Below are 18125 nucleotides of genomic sequence, written 5' to 3'. Positions count from 1 at the left end.
TGGGGTGGAGGGATGAAAAGAGAATCTTCTCTCAATTTGCTGCATTCTTCCCTGTAACAAAAGGATTTACAACAGGGCTGCTTTGAAGCTGGGAGTTTCCCTGGCTCTTCTAAAATAGGAAATGATTTTAGATGTTATTTTTACATATTTTCAAAAAGAGGTCTGTCTCTATTCTCAACAGCTTCCTGACCACCTTTTGCTTCCAAATAATGAGAACTATTTAAAGGAAAAAGGAACTACTGTAGTATGGTTTGAAGAAAAGCACATAGTTTGCTCTTTCAGAAGTAGTTACACAATAGTTCTGCTCATAAACTGGGGAAGAGTTAAAATAGCTTCCCAAGGTCCCTCCCAAGGCTATGATTTTCCTCTTATCTGCTCAGGTAATGCCACTAACTCATTGTCCTCATTCATTTATTCAGCTATTTGAGCATCTACCATCTGCTGGCCAGTGTGCTGAGTCCTGGGGACACATCAGAATGCAAGAGAGACCTGGTCCCTGCTGAATAAACAATTACACAGATCATTATTTCCTTACACATTTCATAAGTTCCTTAAAGGAGACATAGGGGGCTGACCTGCTCTGGGGATTCAGGATGTGGAATTCAACCTGAAACCTAAAGAAGGAGTAGAAAGCCAAGTGACAAAGGAGACAGAAGGAAGTCAAACAGCCTTCCGCCCAGGCGGTAGGAACAACCGGTATGATGTTTATATAAAGCAGAGGTATACATAGAGTATATAATCAAAAAAACAATGTATCTTTGGTATTAAAATTTCATGGGAAATGGGCATAGTGGTTCACGCCTATAATCCCAGCAGCTCGGGAGGCTGAAGCAGGAAGATTGTGAGTTCAAAGCCAGCCTCAGCAATTTAGTGAGGCCCCCAGCAACTACGTGAGACCCTGTCTCTAAATAAATTACAAAAAATGGCTGAGAATGTGGCTCAGTGGTTAAGCACCCTTGGGTTCAATCCCCATTACCAAAATAATGATGATAATAATAATAATAATAATTATTATTATTATTATTATTGGAACAGAAGTTAGGAGAAAATGTCCCAAAAGGCTCTGGGAGGATGGCAGATGATGATAATAGTGAAAAAAAGTTGAAGAACATTGGTCTATGTAAAGAAATTGGTGCTTGTATAATAGCAATGGCACAGCTAAGATGCTGACCTCCTTCCTCTCAGGAGGACAGATTATAGACATGCAAAGTCAAAGCCTGCTATTAAGACAAAAAGTGAGAGGATTCCTGGTTTTCAACAACTCTGTAAATTTTCTTCCATTATCTTTCAAATGCTGCCTCTTCCTTACTCTCTCTATTCTTTCCTTTTGGAACTCCTACTGACACTTAGAACTTCTTCTTATACCTTCTACATAGCTTAACTTCTCTTTTGTATTTTCCATCTGTAGTCCTCTGTTGTGCATTATGTCTAATTTCCTCTCATCTATCCTGATTTATTTATTTTTTAAAAATTCCTTGATCTTGTCATCAATGTGACTGGTTTATTTTTTGATCCCTCTACTGAGAATACTTTCTGCCATTTCAATGCCCATATTTTGGGCCTTTTCCAAGTCCACATATATTTTTCAAACCATTTTTGCATTATACTTCCTATTCCTTTTATCAAATGTCTTTGAACATTTGAAGCATATTTATTTTATTTTATCTTAGGTGCTAGAGATGGAACCCAGGGCCTCACACACACACGATAAGCACACATTATACCACCAAGAATATTTGTTTTAAAGTTACTTTCAGGTTTCTCTGTTAGCTATAGTTTCTTTATTTTTTTTCTTTATTTCTGCGGGGGTTTTTTTGTTTGTTTTTGTTTTTTGTTTTTTTGGTACCAGGGATTGAACCTAGGGGTGTTTAACCATTGAGCCACATCCTCAGCCCCCTTTTTAAAAAAATTTGAGACAGCTAAGTTGCTGAGGCTAGTCTTGAACTTGTGATCCTTCTGTCTCACTCTCCCAAATCACTGCTATTATAGCTATATGTTACTGTACCTGGCAGGCCATAGTTTCTAAGTTATGGATTCTCTCATTTATTGCACCAGATTCATGGTGATTTATTCCTTGTGGACACAGCAAATTTTAGCTATGTTAATCTTCAGAGTTATAGTTACAAACATAGACCCATATACTGTACTGCTTAGTACCTATGTGACCTTAAATAAATTACTTAATCTCTCTGATCTTTAGTTTCATTATTTATAAAATAGGGCTAGTCTAAGAATGACCCAATAGAAGCAAAGCCCTTAATGTAGCACATAATTAAGCACTTGCTTAGTGATGTTGTTGCAGTACTTGTATTAACAAGCAGGAATTGTTTTACCTTGGATTAGGTGACTGCCCACTCTCAGTTCAAAGTGGCTAATACACTTCTGAACTATGTTTTCCCCATCACCACCTATGAGCCACCTCTTCCCACTGTTGCCTTTCTGTAAGAGCTCAGATCTCACTCCCATCCCCAGCCTGCCACTAGAGCCCTGCATACAGAATGCAACCCCACTTTAGATTCCTTTGGGGACTGTGTATCTGCAACTCTTCTCACATTGTGCCTTTGAGCTCCCTCTTCATTTCTCCCACTACAATGTGTTTCTTTTCACTTTTAATCTCTACTACATATTTAAATTTTTAAAAACGTAACATGACCTGGTGTGGTGGCCCATGACTGTAATCACAGTGGCTAAGGAGGCTGAGGCAGGAGGATCGCAAGTTCAAGGACAACTTCAACAACTTAGTGAGGCCCTAAGCAACTCAGCCAGACCCTGTCTCAAAATCAAAAATTAAAAAGGCCTGGGGATAGGGCTCAGTGGTTAAGCATCCCTGGGTTTAATCCCCAGTACCAAAAAAAAAAAAAAGTGGGTGGAATTCAATCGGTGACTATCTCAGGACTGAGCACCACATGTGGACTTATTTCACCCTCTAAGCGAACTCCCAAACTGGGAAATACTACAGATGCCACACATTATTCTGACTTTCAGACTGGTATTTTTCAGAGCGAAATGGTCATCAGGTAGCTGATGCAATCTGGCAAAGAAAGTGTATAACTCTATTTATATAAAGACACACACATCTATCAAGCCATCAGCAGTGTTTGTATAAACAGTGCCTCTCCTGTGAAGGTAAAGGCCACCCTCCCCCTTCAGTTCCAGTGACTGAGATACATTTTTCCAATCCTGGGGGCAAATACAGATGCAGCAAGTTCCTTCTTCCCTTTGGAAATTTGGCAGGCACAGCAACTCTGTCTCTGTTGCCACATTTTCTTGGGGTTTTATGACTCTGTGCACATGGCCTGTGTGAAGGCTCTGCTTAGGTCACCTTACGCCTTGGCAGCCAGCATGGTGTATGACGATTTAGGAAGACCCTGGTGTTTCCCAGATGGGGCCAGATTGGGCCCTGCAATGATTGCCCTCCAGCTGGGAAATGTGATGCAGGGTGTGATAAAGTGGCTGCTGAGAAGGAGGCAGTTTGACTCCTCATAGGGTCTGTTTTTTATTTAAATCCAGAGATTGAAAACACACACACACACACACACACACACACACAATTAGTATCATGCACAAACACACCACTCCCCAATTGTATGGGGTGCTCTTTAGGAATTCATTTGGGATTTCCAAATATCTGTTTTCTAATGTAATCTCCTATCTATTTCCCTGTTTATTTGCCATCTCATCATTCTCACTTCTTTTGCTCTCCTGTTCATTTCCTTATCACTGCTTTGAACCCTCTGGAAGTTCCAATTCACCCCATGGTTCATTTAGGGCCTTTGAGAAAGAGATAGGGACCCTAAGTATATTTCCAGTATAAGCTACTTTCCTTCATTCTCTCATGGCCACAGAGAAGGCTGTGCCTGGGCCTTGATTCTGAGAGGAATAATTCTTATGATTGTTTGGACAATGGTCTCAGCACAGAAATGATTAAAAAAAACTTTTATTTAAGGGGGGGATTCTAATTACTCAGCCATAAAAAAGAAATTATGGCATTTGCCAGTAAATGATGGAACTGGAGACTATCATGCTAAGTGGAATAAGCCAATCCCCCCAAAACAAAGGCCTGGTGTTTTTTTCTGATGTGTGGATACTAACACACAATGGCGGGTGGGAATAGAAGTTCATTGGATTAGACAAATGGGAATGAAGGGAAGGGAGGGGAATGGGAATAGGAAAGACAGTAGAATGAATCAGACATAACTTTCCTGTGTTCATATATGAATACACCACCAGTGAAACTCCACATCATGTACAACCACAAGAATGGGATCCTACTTAGGATAAGTTGTAATCCATATATGTATAATATGTCAAAATATACTCTGTCATGTATATCTAGAAACAACAAATAAAATAAAAGGGGGATTCTAAGGATTCAGCAAAGCTATTACATTCAGTCAAGTGACAGTTCTGAGCCCTGAGTGCTTTGCCTCATACTAGCTTGGGAAGCGAGGGGTGCTCAGGGAAAACATCTGGTAGATGACTCCTGCTCTCAAAGGGCCCCAGCCATCCTAAAGTGCAGATATGATGAATGTGAATGTGACTGGCCAATACAACTAGTCTCAAAATTATCCCCTGTAGAGAACGGATGCTATGGAATTTCAGAGAAAGAAGGCTGCTGTGCCTGGGAAGTCTTCCTGGAGGAGGCAGGACTGGAGCTGATACTTAATAAAAGGGTGAGATTTGGAGGGGTCTTAGAAGAAATGGGAGTCCATGTAGGCAAGTGCTGGTCAATCTTGAAAGGGAGGCATGACTGTTATTTCCAGTTTACGATAAAAATATGGAAATCTCTTGGCAGGTAATTTATGTAGAGATTCGTCTCAGCCTGGTTTTGAGAGGGCTGAGTTCAAAGAGGAGCCCCACTGAAGAAATGCAGACTTGTGCCTAAAAGAAGGGAATATACATGGGCAGCTTTTCAGAAGGAGTGACATGGTGGAGCTTGTGTTTCTTTTGTACCCACAGTACAAAAGAAATGAGCTCCTTTTAGGGTTGCTGGTTATATAAAATGGGACCTGATTTCTTTTATTACCACTGCTAGTATATATTTTTCAAAAGTATTTATTATTAAGTTTTAGTTGGACACAATATCTTTATTTTACATTTATGTGGTGCTGAGAATTGAACCCAGTGCCTCACGCATGCTAGGTGAGTGCTCTATTGCTGAGCCACAACCCTAGCCCTGCTAGTATATCTTTTTATTAAACAAAAATACAGTATTCCATGAGGAAACAAATTCAAAATATGAGATATCCTTTAAGACAACTAGCCTGAACTCTTCAGAAAAGTAATGTTGTACACACAAAAGAAATTGGGAGAGGGCACACTGTTCTAGACTAAACAATACTAAAGAAACATAAATAAATGCTATGCACAAAACTTGGTTTTGGATTCTGGATTTTGAAAAACAAGAAACATTTGAGGGATAATTTAAGGGACAATTTGAATATGGATTGGAAAATAGAATAGATTATTATTTATTTTCTTAGGTGTGATAATGGTTCAGGGTGAAGAGGGAGAACTGCCTTATTCTTAAGGGAGTCATTATGAAAAATTTAGGGATAGTGAGTTATGCCTGTGACTTTCAAGAAAATTGCAAAGAAATACATATACAAAGGCATTTATATTTGCTAATAGAAGTGGAACTATAGAGCAAATATGTTGACATGTTTATTATAGAATATTGGGATCTGCATTATTGTTGTGCTACTTTTTGATCTCTTTGTTTGGAATTTTGAAAATAAAAATCTGGGGAAAATAATGCAGAAAACACTGCAAAAAAATTAAAATAGTTCTCAAAGTGTACAGAGGGAATATTCCTGCCCCAGACACCCAGTACTCTTTCCCAGAAGCAGCTACTATTCACATTTCTTGAAGATTTATCTACATTTATAAGCCTATATATGTAGTTGTAGATCTTATTTTGTAAATAGATGGGTTCATGCAATATTTTTTTTCCATTACCGGGGATTAGACCCAGGACCTCATGCATACTAGGCAAGCATTCTACTACTGGACTACACCCCAGCCCTGTAAATGGTTTTGTTAGCTACAATAGACTCTCTCTCTCTCTCTCTCTCTCTCTCTCTCTCTCTCTCTCTCTCGCTTCTGGAGATTGAACCCAGGGGCACTTAACCACTGAGCCACATCCCAAGCCCTTTTTTATATTTTATTTAGAGACAGAGTCTCTCACTGAATTGCTTAGGGTCTTGCTAAGTTGATGAGGTTGGTTTTGAACTTGCCATCCTCCTGCCTCAGCCTCCGGAGCCTCTGGGATTACAGGTGTGTACATGGCGCCAAGCTGGACTCTCTTACCCATACCATTGGGGGAATAGTTGGCCAGTTAACTAACGGCTCCTGGGCCCATTCTGCGTTCTGTGGGCATCAGTCAGCGTACTTCACAAGAGGAAATGGAGAGCATCTCCTCATCCTGAGGGTTGGCTCCACAGTAAACGAGCTTCTACTGTAATGTTGGCAGCTTGCTGTTTTTTTCACTTCCTGAGCCTTCTTGGAGATTGTTCCCTCTGACCACATGTACATCTGCCTCATTCTTTCAGCACAGTTTTTAGGATGAGCGGCTTTGAGGATGAGTATGGTTTTAATCATATCATGCTCTGGGTGGTGGTGAGACATCTGGACAGAAATAATTGCCTAGGCTTCCTGAACTTGCCTGATCATAAGAATCATTCAGTTATTTTTCTAACCAGTTCCTAAACTTGGGTGATGTTGCCATAAGCATCTGGGGAAAAAAAAGTGTTGTGGCTCTAGTGACAAGACTGCTTGGAGGGGAGGGGTAGAAGTTGCAGCAATGGTGCTAGTTAAGGCCCAAGAATAGATAGAGAAGGCAAGATGCCAGGGAAATACTGAAGTTCAAGGACGGAGCCCACAAACTCCCAGAAGAGCTTCCAACAAGGCCCCCCCCCCACTAAAGACGATTGCCTCCTGTTGCAATCATGAGGGTCACATTTCCAAAGCATGTCCTGCTCTGAATATGAAGCCCCTTCCCAACTGCCAGCACCAGGGCAAATTCAAATCCTACACTTGGACTTCAGACTCCTCCCTGCAAATGGGAGGAATTGATTGGGGAAAATGTAATTCCAGAAATCAGATCTGGAATGGAACTGAAATTTCCTGAAGAAAAAAAAAAAGGAAAGCCTTGGCACCATTAACAAAAGGGGATTGGGGTTCATATTATATTATATAATTATTTATATATATTTGTATTTGGCAGCTAAATAGCACATAACTTGCAAACCTTAGGAGGCAGCCATCCCGTTATCATTCTTGACATGGATTTGAATTTCTAAGAAATCCCTCCCTCTTTCTCTCTCTCTCTTTCTCACTATCATCCTAGTTATGATATGTATTTTTTTGTACTGGGGATTGAACTCGGGAGCACTCAACCACTGAGCCACATCCCCAGCCCTATTTTGTATTTTATTTAGAGACAGGTCTCACTGAGTTGCTTAGTGATTTGCTTTTGCTGAGGCTGGCTTTGAACTCACAATCTTCCTGCCTCAGCCACCTGAGCTGCTGGGATTACAGGTATGTGCCACCATGCCTGCTCCTAGTTATAATATTTTAAGAACAATTCTCAGGTATGAGCCTGAGCTCTGTGGGGCCTTGAGAGCCACACAGCCATGGAGCTATGCACTGACCCCAAGTATGTCATTTTGGGAGTCCTAGAAACCCTACTCTATCTGAATCATCCTTGGAATTGGGACTGGGTGGAGTAAGTCTTGATGCCATTTGAGAAACATCAAAGTTCCAGAAGCCTTGCCTTGTCATTCAGTGAAGCACTGAAGTCCCCTGTCTTCTCTAAACAAAAGTGTCTTAGAGAGGCCCCGTGCAGTGGTTCATGCCTGTAATCCCAGCAGCTCGGGAGGCTGAGACAGGAGAATCACAAGTTCAAAGCCAGCCTCAGCAACTTAGTGAGGTTCTAAGTCACTCAATGAGACCCTGTCTCTAATAAAATACAAAATAGGGCTGGGGATGTGGCTCAGTGGTCAAGTACCCCTGAGTTCAACCCCTGGTACCCCCCAAAATAAATAAAAGATTAAAAAAATAAAAGCATAAAAAGTGTCTCAGGTGTAGAGATAGGATCACCAGTCTCATAAGGAGATCAGCTTTGCACTTAAAGTAAAAAGCTGGAGACATAGCAGGCAGCGCTATGAGTTTTAGTGTGATCTAGAGGGTGAGCAAGACAGAGGGAGAGGAATGGGTGCCAAGAAGGCCAGGGCCTGACAACCTGGCCCGTAAGTCACTGGTAGAACATTCAGGAATGAAGGAGGTGAGCCTTGGGGCCTGAAAAAGGGTGAAGAAGTTAGCAAGTGCATGAAGGGCTTGGCCTGGGTCTCTGCAGGCACACACTGACATAATCTTTGTGGACTTGGGAGGCCATCACCATTGTTTACAATTCCCTAACACTGTTATTACCCCAACCATGCTGAGTGTGTGTACTTTGAATTTCCAGTGAGCCTACTAATCTGAGTAACTTCTGTGTGCCCCATTATTTGGTGTCACAAACTGATGGCCTATGATGGCAGAGGGTAGCTGCAGGTCTCACATCTCAGGAATCAGGCCTGAAGGTTTTGCATTATAGTTTCTTCCAAATCTGCCATGCCATTTTTTGGTGGGAGGGTTACTAAGGTTTGAACCCAGGAGTGCTTAACCACTGAACCACATTCCCAGCCTTTTAATTTTATTTAGAGAAAGGGTCTTGCTAAGTTGCTCAGGGCCTCACTAAGTTGCTGAGGCTGGCTTTGGACTTGCGATCCTCCTGCCTCCACCTCCTGAACCTCTAGGAGTACAGGCATGTGCCACTCCACTCAGCTCACAATTTTGTTTTAGTTTTACTTTTTACTTTTAAGTGCCCCCATCTACTTTTAAAAGCATGTACAGTGTGCCAGGTGCTGAAATGTACTAGATATAACATTTAATTAATCCTTGCAATGCCCCTGGAAGGGAAGTGTTTTCATTAACTTCATTTTCCAGATGTGGAAACTGAGGCACAGAGATGTGTTAAGTAACTTGGCCAGCAGTGGTTACCTATTTTGTAGCAGAGCTCCTGGAAGTCAGGTAGCCCAATAGCATCCTTTGGATTACTTTTCCTAACCAAACACAGTCTGCCTTGTCTCTCTCTTGATTCCACTCTCTTGGCAAGAAATTTGTCTGCAGATGAGGTTGCCTGGGATAGCTCTGTTGTGGAGTCAGCCTGACCAGGATCCAGGCTGGTCACTCACTTGGGGGCACTTGTCTATGGAGTCATTGAACAGAAATCACAAATTCACTAGGGCAGGCCACAAACTACAGAATCCTTTAGAAGGACCCCAAAAGGCCCCTGAATAACAATGGTCAGGTCAGTGACCATACCACCAGAGACCTCATGAGTGATATAGCCATCCACCTGTCCAATTTGAGCTACATGACCTGCCAATTTAGTTCTCTGACAAAATCTTTCTGTTAACCCAGAAGTTCCGGCCTAAGCTCTTTTCAGACTCTGCCTGAACTAGCTAGCTGGTTGCATCTGGGTCACTGTAACCCAAAAGGCTTAATTAAAATTGGAAAATATACTTGAGATCCTCTTCTGCAATGCTATAAAGTTCTAGATATGTCAAATTAGGTTGTAAGGACTACAGGCATAAAAGAGGCTTTAGGCATAGGACAGTCCTTTGGGATATCCACACACATGCGTGTGCACGCACACAGACACATACCAGTAGAAATTGAAAAATGAAAAAAGGGAGGTATTTGGCTCTAGGTGAGTTTCCCTTTTGTAAAGATTGGAGGAGACAAAGGGACTTGTATACTAAAGACACTTTGTTTAGGTGTGGGGGGAGTGATCTCTCCAGCGTGAGGGTCCTTAGGCAAGACATGACCTGGTGGGTGTTTGAAGGATAGGGAGGGCCACTTGGGGGATGACTAGCGGGCTGAAGGCATGAGGAGGACAGAGGAAAAAAGAGGCAGAAGGCAAGGGGAGTGACAGACTAGAAAGTGAAGGGAGCAGGAGCAGGAGGGAGAAGAGGGATGCATGGAGGGAGGAGTCTACCCCTGACAGCTCCGTGTCTGGAAAAGTCATTGACTGTTTATCAGCTATCAGTGGGGCATTAGAGGTCTCACTCCACTGATTTACCCAATACTGGACAATTATTAAGTATCAATAATTTTGGAAGTCAGTTTTGGATAGTTCACTTTTCAAAATGGATTCACTCCATTGGTTTCTGAAACTAAATATCCTGAGTGCTTTCTCTGAAAACAGTGGGAAAACAGGCTAGAAGTTTGCTTATGAAAATTGGTTTCATTGTTTAAGTAGGTATTTGTTTATTAAGGGCCTTAAATATGCCAAGCACTGTGTTAGGTGCTGTTGATACAGCAATGGACGCAACAAACCTGGAGTCTCTTTATTGAGCTTGGTGTTCCTGTAATTTAGCTCATTTTGAGTGCATCATAGGATAGACACCTCCACTCCCTGAACTGTGCTAGGTATGATACAGTAAGGCATTTTTTTTTCCTTCTGGTACCAAGGATTGCACCCAGGGGCACTTAACCACTGAGCCACATCCTCAGCCCTTTTAAAAATATTTTATTTAGAGGGCTGGGGTTGTGGCTCAGTGGTAGAGCGCTTGCCTAGCATGTGTGAGGCACTGGGTTTGATTCTCAGCACAGCATATAAATAGATTTTTAAAAAAATAAAGGTCCATTGACAACTAAAAGATATTTTAAAAAAATATTTTATTTAGAGACAGGGTCTCACTGAGTTGCCTAGGGCCTTGTTAAATTGCTGAGGCTGCCTCTGAACTTTCAATCCTCCCGAGTTGCTGGGATTATAGGCCTGTGCCACTGATCCCGGCTCAGTAAGGCCTTTTATTGGGCTGTTTGTCCTCATAATGCAAGGCTCAGGATTGTGATGCTGGGAATTCCCAATGCCAGCTATCATGTCATGCTGCTGTCACCATGTTGGTTTCATTCACCATGTTATTCAACACGTATTTGTCTGGAAGGGGGCCCTACAGTGGCATTTCTCCCACAGAGTGAAGTGTGTGTGTTCTGTGATAATGGTTGATCATTCCAATGCACTTCCTCTTCCTGTGAGTTCTAAGTAGCATTCCTTATGGTTGAGATTGCTGAAAGGAAAGCTTCCAGAAAAGTGAGGATTTGCAGTGTAGTTAGTGCCATATTGGTAAATGTTTAAGGACTGGTTCTCTCAGTTGCGGGGGGAGAATCCTGATTTATAGCATTTGCAGATTTCTATGGTAAGTACTCCCACCAGGGCCAGTTTCAATCTTCCAATAGGATGTCACTGGACAAGGAGTTGGGAAGAAATGTGCGACAGCACTCCATTGTAGAGTGTTTCCACCACACAGCTACAATAGATGTCAACAACCTCAGGAGCCTTGAGAATAGTGAAGTGTGGTAAAATAATTAGGAGGTGATGAGTTTTGAGAAATCATTAGCTTTGTCTTTAATATAACTTAATTGCAAATTTATATAATTTAATTTTCAATAATGGCTGTGTTTAACACACTAGCTCACAAAACTCATGTTGAACCACTGGTTCCCACTATCTGGCTGAGTATGTATTATCTCACTTTTCTCTTAGCCTGAGCAGTAAGAAGAGAGGCTGAATAGATAAGGTCGCAGGGCTGTCAATCACCTCTCCTTTAGCCAGAGCAGCTACAATTGTGTTTGTTTTATGTGTTTGAATGAAGGGTTCCAATATTTTTTAAATGTCTTTTTGAAAAGTACTGGTATAGATGGTCTTTGAGGCTCCCTCCCATTTAGGATATCTTTTTAGCCATGTTTTGGTATCCTCCCATTTTCCCTTTCATCCACTAGTTCCCTTTTGTCACTCAAGAATCCCCTTCCCACTATTTCCAGATATCTTTCTGTCACATCCCAAGGATCTCCATCTTCATTAAAGAGATAGCTCTTATCAATGGGCATAGTCTAAAATGAGTTTCTTGGGAGGCATATATTACTCTTTGAACACATGACTCCATAAGATTCATAAGGTCTTACACATACAAAAGGATGGATTTTTAAAAATAGCATTCCAATAAGTGGGGGAATGACTTACTTCACAAGGTACCCTTAAAATTGGGTGAGCAGTCAGGCTTGATCTCTATTTTGCATTTTCCTTCAAAAATCTCTGGGTTTTGAAGGATTGCTGGGTTACCCCCTAAATGGGTTGCCTAGTAGTATATCTATTTCTATTTTTCCTTATATAATATGGTTTTTCTTGAATAAAAACTAAAACTTTTTCCTAGCAGATATTTACTTGTTCTTCCACAGAATACAAACTTTTCAGCCATGGAAATGGTAAAGAGGACACAAGGGTTATGAGTATGACACAATCCTTTTCTGAAGGCAAATTCACCCTCTTTAGCCTGCCAGAAAAATTATTTTTCCAGGAAAACTAAACAGTAAGCACATACTTGGATGTTCCTTTCAAGCACGAGAGGAGCCCTTTCTATCCCATTAAGACCAGGCAATTGCCCAAATGATTTGCTTCACTGCCTATCATAACGGGGAGTGTGGGACAGAAGCAGCAGGGGTTAGTCTCATCTCTCTGTCTTACAGACTTGTCGAGCAAAGTTCATAGGCACAGCTTCCCCAGAATTCTGCAGCTAGAGAGGCAGAGAGGTTAAGGCTGGGGCCACTCAGGACTCCCACCCCACACACACACAGAAGTAGGGAGAGACAGACCCATAAGGTTCCTTCAGTTCAATGTAGCAGCTCATGAAAGTCAGTCTTCTGGAACCAAAGTGGAACAGTGGAATATAGAACAGTAGAACATGGAAACTGGTGGTCTAGGAGGCCATGGGATGGAGCTCAATAGGGAGATTCCTGGCCAGTGGTCAAGTTTGCTGGACACATACTGTTCAAATGCAGAAAGGATAGTCAGTGGTCTAGGACAGACAGGGGGCTATTTCCTGCCTACATGGCAACCTCCAGATGCCTGGGAGTTCTCTCCATAGCTTTACTTCCTGTTTTTTTTTTTTTTTTTTTTGCATACTCCTGACACCAAAGGTAACCTCTCCTCGTCCCCATTTTGCTGAGACTGATGGCCCACCTTCTAAAGGCTCTAACTGTAAGGAGGTAGGTTATCCATGCCCAACACATAAAACAGACCCAAAGCCAAGCTCTGTCCAGTCTAGGCCAACTTAGGCAATAAATCTTGCTGAATTCTCTAGTCTAAATACCTTTGGCTACCTCTGCAAGCCCAGTCTATTCTTGATCCAAGGCCCCTTGGCCAAGATCCCTGCACAGTCGGCACTCTTTCCTCTTCTCTGTCCAAGCTGAGCTCACTCTCCCCTGGCTTCTCCAAAGTTCTTCACTCTCAAAATCGGAATCTTTTGAACCAAAACTTTCTCTGATGAAAATCTCTTCTCTAACTCTAATGTCTTAACTTTCTTCCAACCTTGACTCCTAAATTCTCTTGAATTTTCAAACATTTGAATTCTGGGGAACTTTGGTCTCTCCAGGAAAAGCAGAAAGGCACTCCTTGTTTGTTTAGTAACACTCAATGGCTGCTATCATTTATAGATCATCTACATAAGCCATGAAGCAAAGAAGTATACTTTTCCTACATCACTTATTCTGACCCTGGAGAGAAGTTTGAAATCTAAATGTAAGCCACCAGCAAAATACCATCTCTTCAATGAACCCAAAGGAGGGAAAGTTAGCTTATCTTTTAGAAGCCTCCAGAATATTTTGAACTAGCTGAGTAAGTGTAATTAAAAAGAGGAAAAGGGAAGTCAAGGATAAATTCAGATGTGGCTGCAGAAGTCCCATGGTAAAATGTGTTTTCTCAATAACTGCTAGAAAGCAACTCTTGCGACTTGTCGGTGAATTTCAGAAGAATCCCTACCCATCACTTGGCCAAGGCCTTGATATCACTGAACAGCTCCTATGTTCCACCGTGGGCTCAGGAACCAAGCTGTTTTTCATTGCTACTTTCCAAAGTAGGCTTCTATCTCACTTGATCCTTTCTCACCATGATCCTGTGAGATAGGTAGGATACCTATTAGTTTTCCCTTGACTCACTTCTAAAAGATTCACAGGGGTCAGGATTTTGCATAATTGTAAGTTGATTGGGTTGGCTTCATTTTAACATACTAAGAAAACATGGCCTAAACCAATCTTCATGTAAAGGGAAGATCTGTCATGCAACATTGATCTAAGCTAGGCAGAGAAGAGCCTGATCAGCAGGGGTGATAGGGGACATGGTAGGAAATTTACTAATTCTACTTCTCCTTTCCCTTCCTGAAGCAAAAACCCAGGCTTTTAAATGTGGAGGGCTTATGTTATCTTCAAGCTACTCAAATCTTTCTTTCTCTCTTTCTCTCTCTCTCTCTCTCTCTCTCTCTCTCTCTCTGTGTGTGTGTGTGTGTGTGTACCAGGGATTGAACTCAGGGTCACTCGACCACTGAGCCACATCCCCATCCCTATTTTGTACTATTTAGAGACAGGGTCTCACTGAGTTGCTTAGTGCCTCGCTTTTGCTGAGGCTGGCTTTGAACTCGCGATCCTCCTGCCTCAGCCTCCTGAGCCACTGGGATTACAGGTGTGTGCCACTGTGCCTGGTAAACATTTCTTGAAGACTGAATACAAAGGCCAGTTTCCTATATGTAGTTGTATTTGATCCATCTTACCAGTTAATCAAGTGCCCATAATGGCCCTGGGGGAGGATGGTGCAGAGAAGTAGGAGATATGGCCCCAACCTCCAAGAGCTTACAGTTCTACTGTAAAAACATTTACACACTACATGACAAAGAGTAGCAGCTAATACAGAATGTAGAAGCCTGGGAGAGGGCCAGTGAAAGCAGCCCATAGAGTCAGCACAGAGGGATGGTTAAAAGCATGGGCTCTGGAGTTGAGCAGCAAATGAGACTTCAGATTCTAGATTCACCATTACTAGCAATGTGAACCCTAAGCAAATCCCTGAACTTCATCTATAACATGGGGTGAAAATTAATAAGTACTTAACACATAATATCCTTGAGCAGATTAAAGAAGCACAGTACCTGGCATATAATTAAGTATTACATACATGGTTTTGTTAACATGCTATTGAAGCTGACCATTGAAGAATAGGAAAGATTGGGAGACACTCCAGAAGAGAAATAGGATAATACAAGTTGTTGAAGTAAGCAAAGGCACTGAATTTAAGAGGAAAGGAGATGTGTGAAGATATTGAGGATACTAGTCTTTACTAAAGCAGAGGGTACATGTTAAGGGGGCAGAAGAAAATAAACTGTTAGGCTGAGTGCCTAATAGTTAGACTTGTAAGCTGTTAGACTTGTAAGCCAGACAGTGAGTTAATGGTAGTGGTCTTAGAATAATATTGGCCTGAAAATGAATCACAATATTATATTTAACTTTAATGCACTAATAGAAAATACTCTTGGTCTGTGGTATCCTTGGAAGCTTGGAAGGGGATAAGGGGTATCTAGTTGTTTCAGGCATGAGTTGATTTGGGCTTGGACTAGAAACACAAGAGTAAGAATAAAACTTGAAAAATATTTTGGAGGAAAATCTAACTGGACAGAATTGGTAATTGGATATGGAAGATGAAAGAGAAGGAAGGGTCTGAGAGGGTTCCAAAGTTTTGAGTCTAGGTACTTGGAAAGTGCCAGTGCCATTGACAGAAAAATAAGGGTCAAGAAGAGCAGTAGACACAGAGGGATAATGATGGATTCAATATTCAGTTTGTAGAAGGAAATACTTATACCCAAGTATCCTAAACAGTAAGATTTCCTGCTTTTACTTCCTCTCTGATAGGGGCAGACCTCGTTGATGATTATGTTATCTACAAATATTGACAGTTTTTTCCCTTCCTCTCTCGTGCTGTTAATATTTTCTTGGTATTTTTAGATATATGTGATGGTAGAGTGTATTTTAGCATATTATACCTACATGGAGTATAGCTTATTCTAATTAGGATCCCATTCTTGTGGTTGTACATGATGTGGAGTTTCACTGGTCACATATTCACATATGAATATAGGACAGTTATGTCCAATTTCACTCCACTGTCTTTTCTATTCCTACCTCCTCCCTTCCTTTCATTCCTCTTTGTCTAATCCAATGAACTTCTATTCTTCCTTCTCCTCCTTGTTGTGTGTTAGCATCCACATATCAGAGAGAATATCCAACCTTTGGTTTTGGGGGATTGGCTTATTTTGGTTAGCATGAGAGCCTCCAGATCCATCCATTTACTGGAAATTTCATAAAGTCATTCTTCTTAATGGCTGTGTGTGTGTGTGTGTGTGTATTATATATATAATCATAGTTTCTTTATCCATTCATCTGTTGAATGAAACCTAGGTTGGTTTCATAGTTTAGCTGTTATGAATTGAAGTGGTATAAACATTGATGTGGCTGCATCACTGTAGTGTGCTGATTTTAAGTCCTTTGGGTATACACTAAGGAGTGGAATGACAGGGGCAAATAGTGGTTCCATTTCAAGTTTTCTGAGGAATTCCATACTGCTTTCCAGAGGGATTGCATCAATTTTCAGTCCTATCAGCAATGTATGAGTGTACAAGTTTTCCCCACATTCTTGCCAACATTTATTGTTACTTGTATTCTTGATAATTGCCATTCTGACTGGAGTGAGATGAAATCCCAGTGTGGTTTTAATTTGCATTTCTCTAATTGCTAGAGATGTTGAACTTTTTTCATATATTTATTGACAATTTATATTTCTTCTTCTGTGAAGTGTCTGTTTAGTTCTTTTGCCCATTTATTGATTTGTTTTTGGTGTTAAGTTTTCTGTATATCCTGGAGATTAATGCTGTGTCTGAAGTGCATGTGGTAAAGATTTTCTTATAGGCTCTCTTGCATGCTCTTGATTGTTTCCTTTGCTGTAAAGAAGTTTTTTTTTTTTTATTTTGATGCCATACCATCCCATTTATTGATTTTGATTTTACTTCTTGTACTTTAGGAAAAGTGTTGTTGAGGAAGTCAGTTCCTGAATCGACATGATCAAGCGTCGACATGATCACTTACATTTTTTCACCGTAGGCTTTAGGGTTTCTGGTGTAATGCCTAAGTCCTTGATCCACTTTGAGTTTTGTGCAGGATGAGAGACAGGAGGTAAATTTTATTTTGCTACATATGGATTTCCAGTTTTCCCAGCACCATTGTTGAAGAGGCTATCTTTTCCTCCAATATATGTTTATGGCACCTTTGTCTAGTATGAGATAACTGTATTTATGTGGGTTTGTCTCTGTGTCCTCTGTTCTGTTCCATTGGTCTACATGTCTATTTACATTGATATGCTTTCTAATGGTGAACCAGCCTTGTGTTTCTGGGATAAAACCTACTTGGCCATGTTTTATTCTTCTTTTTTGAAAGTGCATGATTTGATTTGTTACTAATTTATTTAGGGTTTGGTATAGTTATTTTCCTGTCCTCATACAATTTTCTATTGTTATGATGATAGCTTTGGAAAATAAGGTGAAAGCTTCCCATCTTTATAATGTTCTGAGACAGTTTGATAAGGAGATTATCTGTTCCTTAATGGTTTTATAGAATTTACCCTTTAAAACTTTGAGTATGTGTTAAGGGGATTGGGTTGTATACATAGGCAATTCTATTTCAATTTCTTCTCTAGTTTTTTTGGTGCAGATTTTGGACCTTGTTTTCAAATCAATTTTGGTAACTTATGATCCCCTAGAAAACTTTATTTCAGCCAAGTTCCAAATTTATTGTCATACATATTAATATAAAATACCAATTACTTATTTTATACTTATACCAGGACTTACACAATTACTAAGAATATTGAATATTCTCCTGTACTTTTTAATATATTCTAAATGTAGTTCTCTCTCTCTCCCTCTTTCTCTCTCTCATTTGGTACTGGGGTTTGAACTCAGGAGCACTTAACCATTGAGACACATCTACAGCCCTTTTTATCTTTGATTTTGAGATATGTTCCTGCTGAGTTGCTTAGGGCCTTGCTAAGTTGCTGAGGCTAACTTTGAACTTGCGAGCCTCCAAAATTGCTGGGATTATAGCCATGCACCACCACACCTAGCTGTAGTTCTCTGTTTTTCTTCTGTTCCTCTCTCTATCCATCTCCTTTTCTCTCTCTCTCTCTCTCTCTCTCTCTCTCTCTCTCT

The sequence above is a fragment of the Marmota marmota genome, unplaced genomic scaffold, assembly GCF_001458135.2.
Source record: "Marmota marmota marmota unplaced genomic scaffold, marMar, whole genome shotgun sequence".
In the NCBI taxonomy this organism is placed as follows: Eukaryota; Metazoa; Chordata; class Mammalia; order Rodentia; family Sciuridae; genus Marmota; species Marmota marmota.
The sequence above is the reverse complement of the archived record's forward strand: the minus strand, read 5'-3'. Positions refer to the sequence as shown.